Source organism: Athene cunicularia (genome assembly GCF_003259725.1).
Source record: "Athene cunicularia isolate RWA chromosome 27 unlocalized genomic scaffold, athCun1 chr27_part1, whole genome shotgun sequence".
In the NCBI taxonomy this organism is placed as follows: Eukaryota; Metazoa; Chordata; class Aves; order Strigiformes; family Strigidae; genus Athene; species Athene cunicularia.
Genome location: NW_020799138.1, coordinates 5401195 through 5409632, shown reverse-complemented (window position 1 = coordinate 5409632; position 8438 = coordinate 5401195). Strand labels below are relative to the sequence as shown.

General features: G+C 47.6%; 1 pseudogene; it reads right to left on the bottom strand.

The window, feature by feature from the left end:
* Positions 1-7268: 7268 nt before the first annotated feature.
* LOC113489158 lies at positions 7269-8082 on the bottom strand (annotated as a pseudogene).
* Positions 8083-8438: the final 356 nt, after the last annotated feature.

The following is an 8438-nucleotide window of genomic DNA, read 5'->3' as shown; positions in this document are numbered from 1 at the left end:
GAACACAGAAATTCCTAAAAGATGACCAAAAATAGACTATCTGCACAATTTCCCCTTCCCTTACAAGAAGAAATAGTTGGAGAAAGAGACATTGATTCAGTGAAATAGTTCATCCTTCTGGGGCTTTTCTCAGTCCCACAGACACCAGTGTTCTTCTCTGTTGTGCTCCTGCACCTCTCCCTGCACATCCTCATTGCCGCTTCTTCATGGTGGTGCCTATTGCCCATGACAGATGCCTCCACACATCCACACACTTCCTCAATAATGACTCTTTTGCTGGCATCTGTGATTCCTCAGTCACAGTGTCCAACATGCTGGCTGACCTCTTCTCTGTAAAGGCCATTTCTGTTGAAGGTTTCATGTCCTTGGTAATTTCCTTCACCTCTTTGCTCACAGAGATCTGATCATCATAACAACCTATGATTGCTACAACTTGACCACCACAGGCTGGAGCATGTCCTAGGGCCCTAGGAAAAGAAAAGGTTTATGCAAAATTTTCTGCTAAGGACATGGAGAGGGACTGTGTGTTAGTAGCCTCCAGATGTTCCCCGCTGATGCTGGAAGAGTGCTCCCAGAGTTCCAGTACCAGCGAAGGCACACCAGGTCTTGTCTGTCTGTAAGCAAGTCAAACAGTGGTGATCAGGCACAGGTCTGGTCAACAAAGCCTCCTGAACAGTCTTGATATTTTGCCTCATATCCTCTTTTTCTGCTTTTTTCCCCTCCTAGGTTCCTCCTCTTTACTACTGTTGTCCCCTCCCAAATAAACAGAATAAACAGACCATCCTGTTTACTCTGATTTCTTGACTTCAATTTTACAGACCTTTTTTGGGAACGAATGAGTGGCCAAGTTATAAGGATGACTGTAGTTAGATAGGTGGCTAGGACAAACTGTTACCATCTCTGTGAATCATCCTGCTTCTTCATGTCTGTCAGGGGAGCTATGCAAGTAGATCTGGTCCGTCTCCTCTCATTATACTGACATAAGTGACTTCTCGTGCTAAGTCTATTTTCATTTTCTTAACTACCTGGGCCAGAGGCAAAATAAGTTATTGGAGGGAGGGCTTGGTGTCATAGGCATGCCTCCTATACTTCAGCAAGCAGAAATAAACTATTTCTCCAGATAAGTAAAGTGGGATTAGCTTCAACTGATGTGAGTTGTCTGCAAGGTAGCAGGAGAGGAAGAGAGCTCTCTATCCATTTCTGTTGTCACAGAAATAACTGGAATACAGTTGTGATCAGGTCAGGACAGATGCAGGTTATTACTACAGCTGTAGGGGAGAGCAGGAAGCAGCAGTGGCAGACTCTGTTGTGAAGTCTCTCCAAATAGGGCAGTTACAGAGTTTATATGCCTCAGGGTTCTACAACCCATTTTTCAACAAAACTGTATCAGATAATAAGGATATGGCAAATAACAGCAGTGATTGATATCCTTCAGATAGGGAGGCTCTAGACAGTACATCCTTTTATAAATAATCCACTCAAATCATGATGACTGACAAGAAAATTAGCTCAAATGTTTCTTAAATAGTGAGATCTAGAAGGCCTGTGATACATTAAGTATTTTGCTTCCACACTGTCTATAGGCAAGGTATTGCAGATCTACGTTTTCAGTGGAGCCACATGCCCATATCCAAGGTATAATTCATGTGGCTGCAGGGGGACATTTAGAATTAGGTGAATCATGGCTGTGACTCTGATAAGTGTATTAATGTATTGACTTTACATGGAAAGTTTTGGTAGCAGGGGGATTACAGGTGTGGTTTCTATGAGAAGACACCAGAATCTGTCCCCATGTCAGACAAAGCCAGTTCCAGCTGGCTCCAAGACAAACCTGCTGCTGGCCAAAGCTGAGCTTATCAGTGACTTTGGTAGTGTTTCTGTGATAACATACTTAAGAAGGGGTAAAAAATGTTGTGCAACAGCAACCAGGAGAAAAAAGTGAGAAAATGTGAGAGAAACAACTCTGCAGACACCAAGGTCGGTGAGGAAAGAGGGGGAGGAGGTGCTCCAGGTGTCACAGCCGAGATTCCCCTGCAGCCCGTGGTGAAGACCATGGTGACACAGGTTGTCCCCGTGCAGCCCATGGAGGTCCATAGGGGAGCAGATATCCACCCTGCAGCCCGTGGAGGACCCCAGCCACTGCAGGTGGATGTGCCCTGCAGGAAGCTGTGACCCCATGGAGACCCCATTCTGGAACAGGTTCCTGGCAGGAACCGCAGTCCTGTGGAGAGGCACCCATGTTGGAGCAGGTTTTCTGGCAGAACCTGTGTCCCCATGGGGGCCCACGCTGGAGCAGTCTGCTCCTGACCTGCAGCCCTTGGAAAGGACCCACACTGGAGCAGCTCATGATGAACTTCAGCCCTTGGGAAGGCCCCACATCAGAGAAGTTCATGAGGGACTGTTTCCTGTAGGTGGCACCCCACACTGGAACAGGGGAAAAGCATGAGGAAGAAAGAGCATCAGAGACAGCGTGTAATGAACTAATCACAACCCCCATTCCCTACCCCCTTGTGCACTTGCAGGGACACAGTAGAGAAGCCCAGAGTGAAGCTAAGCCCAGGAAGAGGTGGCGTGGGGGGAAGGTGTTTTTGGATTTGTTTTTATTTCTCATTCTACTCTGATTTGATTGGCAATAAAATAAATTAATTTCCCTGAGTCTGTTTTGCCTGTGATTCTAATTGCTGAGCGATATCCCTGGCCTTTTTTCAACCCATGAACCTTTTGTTTTATTTTCTTCCCCTGTCCGATTGAGGACGGGGAGTGATAGAGCAGCTTGGTGGGCACCTGGCGGCCAGTCAAGTTCAACCCACCACAACTAACTAGAGCTATACTGAACAGAGTGGTGACTCTGTGAGATGAAGACTTCTGTACTATGAATACACTTCAACAGATGGAGTTGCTCCCATGTTGTGCACCTACTGGGAAAAAGAAAGCCACACATGGGAAAGGATTCACCACTTTGACCACTGGGCTACATCCCTGGTCACTAGAACAAAACAGCCTTTCTACTGCTCCACTTTTCAAGCTCTGAAATACCTCTGACCATTGCCTTTTTGCATCAAGGAGAGAGAAGACTGATTGAGCTAAGGGCTGATCACTGGCAATGGAAAGTTAAGCTGATCCTTAAATTGGACTTCTTACTCATATGATGAGACAGTGTTCTTCACTCAGGAACACTCACTAACATCTTGGAATATGTCTAAAAATTGCCAATTCTGAACTGACAGAAGTTTAGGCAACTCTGACAGTTTGTCTGTGCAGAAGGTGATGTAAGAACATATTTGTCCAATATAGAAATGGACAAATGAAGCTCCCTGAAAATGATCTTTCTTTTCTGCCCAGGAACAGTAGTATTTTCACAGATTAAATTACTCAGTGGAAAACCTGGATCTGAGGGCAGCTTGACCACAGTGAGAATGATGCCCTTCCCTGATCACATGGCATCCAAAGACTTGCTCACTGCAACTGCTCCACTACAGCAGCAGAGACCCCCAGAGGGCTTCTGATGGGTGGGACTGTGATTCCTGGTCCATGTGTACATGTGTACTATGTGTACTATGGTGTTTTACAGAATGGCGACCTCTCCAAATAAGGGGCAAAAAGAGTTGTCACAGGCCATCTGTCCAGCAGAGGGGTGGGACTTCTGGGGGAAGAGGGATATGTGTTGGCCTGAAGGATGATATTCCACCCATAGGGCAGGACTTTCATAATAAGTTGGGGATGTGGCAGCTGTGACTTATTGTGGACAGAGTTTGCCCTTATACTGCCAATCTGCTCCAGTGTTTTATTCCCTAGTATTAAAGACAGAATTGCCAAGACAAAGGGACATAGTAAAACTCTGGATGGTTTCCTTTCTGGCTGGAACCTTCTGTCCCAGGTGGAGTATTTTGTTCTCTCCCTCCACATCTATCAATGGTTGTGTCAGCAGAACTATTCATGACAACAGATTTATCTTGTCACTTGTGACTGCAAGCTGTGTAGTCAAAACAGAAAAGCCATCACAAAGACATCCAAATTCTTCTAGACAAGGCAAACACTGTGTCAGGCTCTCTTGCAAATGCACACACACACTTGCTACAGGTGTCTGCAGGGAGCTGCTCCTGAATAAAGGCAGAATGCTGTGAAACACCAGATCACATGTGGGTTTCTGTCTGTTTTCTCAAGGTGCTATTACTGTTAGAAAAGAAAAAAGAAGAGAGAAGAAAAAGGCATTTCCTTCCTGATCCCAAAAACAACCTTCTCCCTTTTTCCTTTCTCTATCTATCCCTCCTCTCTCTTACTGTCTCTTCTGATGCACCTGGGATCAGTGTTTATAGATGATGTTTGGGTTTACGTTAAAAGGTTTTGGAAGCAGGGGGGAAAGGAAGGGAGCAGGAGAACAGGGGCTTCTGTGAGAAATTATGTTGTATAGAGCCAGTTTCAGGCATCTGCAGGATGGACCTGCTGCTGGGCAAAGCTATGTCAGTCCTAGCTTTGCATCTCTTTCATAACATATTTAAGAATGGCTAAAAAATGGCTAAAATTTGTGCAAAAGCTGAGAGACAAATGTAAGAAAATCTGAGAAACAACCCTGCCAGCACCAAGGTCAGTGGAGAAGGGGGAAGAGGAGGTGCTCCAGGCACCCACACTGGAGCAGTGCTCCTGAACAAATGCACCAATTGGAAAGTACCCATGCTGGAGCAGTTCATGAAGAGCTGCAGACCATGGGAGGGACCCACATTGGAGCAGGGGAAGAGTATGAGGAGTCTTCCCCCTGAGGAGGAAGGAGTGGCAGAGACAACAGTTACAAATTGACCACAACCCCCATCCCCTTCCCTCCTGCGCTGCTGAGGGGGATAAAGTAGAGAAATTGGGAGCAAAGCTGAGCCCAGGAAGAAGGAAGAGGTGGGGGAAGGTGTCAAATTACGTGGTGGTGCTGGTGATGTTCAAATTTAATTGATTTTTTTTTTCCCTCTAAGAAGTCTACCTTTTGACCATGACCATAATGTGTGAGTCATCCCTCCCTGCACTTGTCTTGATTCCCAATCCTTTTTTTTTTTGTTTTGTCCTCCCCATTCCTGAAGGAGAAGGAGTGAGCCAGCAGCTGTATGGTGCTCTGTTGCCCTCTGAGGTTAACTCACAACCTCAGGTTAACCCACTACAGATGTGTATCACTGTGGGAGCTCTCTGTTGTCCTGCAGATGTGTTGTCTTTTCCTTTTACAACACAGATAGTCTTCTGCAGCGAGAGTAGAAAACTGAAAGTCCTTTTCCTGATAACAATATTAGGATACCCCAATTTCTCTCGTGGCTGACACATGCAATGCAGCACACTGTGGCTACCACTTTCTTCTTTCATGTCAACACCTTTATGTCCTTCTATTTCCTTCCTTCTAGCTCTGTTTTTTGAGCACTCAGAGACCCAGGAGAAACCCAAGATGACAGGAAATGAGAAGTGGGATTTAGCTTTCATAGCAGCTCCTGATTGTCTCACCCTGATGGGGATGTCCTGGTCCCAGCATGCAAGGGCCAGGCTCTGCAGGCTGTTCCCTGAGACTCTGAGTAGCAGACTAGGGACCTGGAGCAGGGTCACAGCACAGCTCCTTTACCAGGCCATCCTACAAGAGATGGTGTGCATTATAGTATAGATAGCATATTATAGTATAGATAATATTTTATAGTATACTATAGTATAGATAGTATATGATAATATGGATAGTATAGTATAGATCCACACTTAACTGAGATCTCTAAGCTCCTGCCCCAAACCACTGTCCATCTTGCTGTGTCCAGCCTTCCAGTTCCTGCTGCAGTCAGAAACATGTTGCCTTCTCCAGGATCATCTGCATCATGGAGCCTTTCCCTGTGCCATCACTGAATCCCATTTTTTTCCAGATTCCATGGGAAACTGAACACTGTCAGACAGCAGAAGGGACTAGTCATGGTGGAGAAAAGAGTTACCTTCCAGACCACCTGCTACTATCAGATACACCACTTTTGTGCCATACTATAGTACCATTAGAGAGGAGGCCAAAGTCCACATCTGTTCTCATACCACATGTCAGCTGACCCCAAGCAGAGCAGCCAACTCACCACATGACTGAACACCACAGGGATATACCAATTCCAGTGGCTGGAGGAATTTAAGGTCTCAGAAGCCAGGTTGTGTCTCTGTGCTGTCCATGACACCCTGGTGTGGGGAGCTTCCTTGGCTGGGAAAAGGCTTAGGAAAGGGAGGAAGGGTTCCTGCAAGGCTGAGATTTGAGGCCAGCTCTCCTCTGGCTGTTTTACTACCCCTCCAGAGGCAGACATGTCCAGTCAATGAACCTCTTTCTGAAAGCGGCCACTCATCAGAGGACTGACAAAGTGGTGAGAAAGCCTCTGTGGTGGAAATTTTATCTCTAGACATCCCAGGTCAGGATTACATGCTACAGAGGGCTGTTTAGATCTCGTCTGACTGCCTGGTTCCAAGGTTTGAAAGAAATGGGTAAAAGCTTCTACAAGTTCAGCAGTCCTGTGTCAAAAATTTTTTTTGGTCTCTGCACAGGGCTTTTTCCTACAACACAGAAAGAAGAAATTGTTTCCAGATGGAGCATTTGTGCAGAATACAAAGAATCATGTCATGCAGCTTTTATGGGAAGTGGATCCCCAGGCCACAAGAGAGAGAAAATATCATGGCATGGGAAGGATTGTCAGATGCAGACCAAGTTATGCTGCTACACTAGAGAAACACAGCAGCATTATGTGTGGAATTTCCCTCCACAGAGTTTAATATTAGCCATGACTGTCATTCAGAATAAAATCCCTTTTGTGGCTGGAATATTGTCAGCATTGTTAGTTTTGGAAGAGTCACAGAACACTAGAAAGTACAGAGTAACCCAAAGCATTACTAACCACACTATGCAAACATCTGAAAACAGACACTGCACAATCAACCTCAAAAACCTCCTCCCAAAACCTACCTTAAAGAAACAGCCCTCTCCCTGGGCATCTTCGGAGACTGCCTGCAAATTAAAGGATGAAACAGACGGGAAGGCTGAGATTCAGAAGAATTTTAATGAGTCAAAGGAGTTTGCTCTAATTTGAGGATCCAGTGCAGGAAGCACCAGTGACAAAAAGGAGTCAGTCTCAAACAGGCCTGGAAGAAATCCAGACGTGTCAGTTTACCTGTCACAAAGGGGTGCAGGCGTTGCTCAACCACTCCGAAAGCAAGAACCAAGTGCTCCATAGCCAGTCTGGTACCAGCCTGTGTGTCCCTGGGGGCCTTCCCCAGGGCCGTCACCAGCAGCTTTAGCAGGGGAGGCACCTCCTGCCGCAGAGGCGGCTGCCCAAGCCGGAGAGGCCAAAGCCCCCGGAGGAGATGGGCACTCCCTCAGAGCTGAGGATGCTGCCAACGGCAGCGGAGGTGGAGGAGCCCACGGCGGTGCTCTGTGGGAAGGAGCTGAGGATGGGGCCGGGCAGGGTCACCACCACGGGGGAGGGCTGGATGACGACGGTGGAGTCCTGGCACTGCCTGACACAGGGCTCATTGCAGCTGTTGGCCAGCGGGGTCGGGCCGCAGGGACGGCAAGGCTGGCAGGGCATGCACGGGATGTTGCAGGACATGACTCAACTGTGAAGATGAACCTGGACTGTAGAAGTGGAAAACAAAGCGTGGGGGGGGATTGACGAGCCACCTGGCACGCCACCATGAGGGAGAAGAGAGACAAGGGGAAGAGGTGGAGGCCTTTTAGGGAGGCCCACGAGTTTCTCCTTCCCATCAGCCCAAAAGAATCCTGCCAAGAGCTACCAAATACAAGGACATCGCCGCCAAATCCATAGCTCAGCTCAGGCAAGCCCCAGCCTCTCTCCATTGAAAAGTTTCTGCCCCCTTCCCACTCCCAGGATAAGTAGATTCATGCACCAACAAAGACACGATGGAGAGGATGAGGAGGAAGATGGGGAGGAAGGCAAGAAACGAGTCCCAACTCACCTTGTTCCCAAGGAGATGGAGCTGAGAGGAGTGAATGAGAGAGTGAGGAGAAGGACTCGCTTTTATACTGCTCCGGCACCGCCCCAGGCCCACAGTCACTGCACGCAGGCAGTAATTTTCCAACACACTCATCTCCAAAGCAAAATATCCTACCTAGTGGCGCAGGCTGTGCTTTTCTTTCTGTCAACAGTGCCATTTTATTTCCTCATTTCTGACATGCTTGGTCTGCCATGTGGGCTCTTTTCATGTGCCGGGAGGGGAGGCAGGATTTGCCGTCAAGACATGAGGCTCCTGACTCTCCTCGGAACATCTGGACCAGGGAAGGCTTACGTGCAGTACAGGAGGATCAGGTGTGGGAGCAATCAAAGAGATTGCACAGGCATGATGAGGGCAAGCACCCTGATGCCACGCACCCAAGGCAGTTGCTTGCTGTCACTACAAGGCCACTCTCACCTCCCTTGGAAACTCCCCTCACAGCAGCCAGGGAA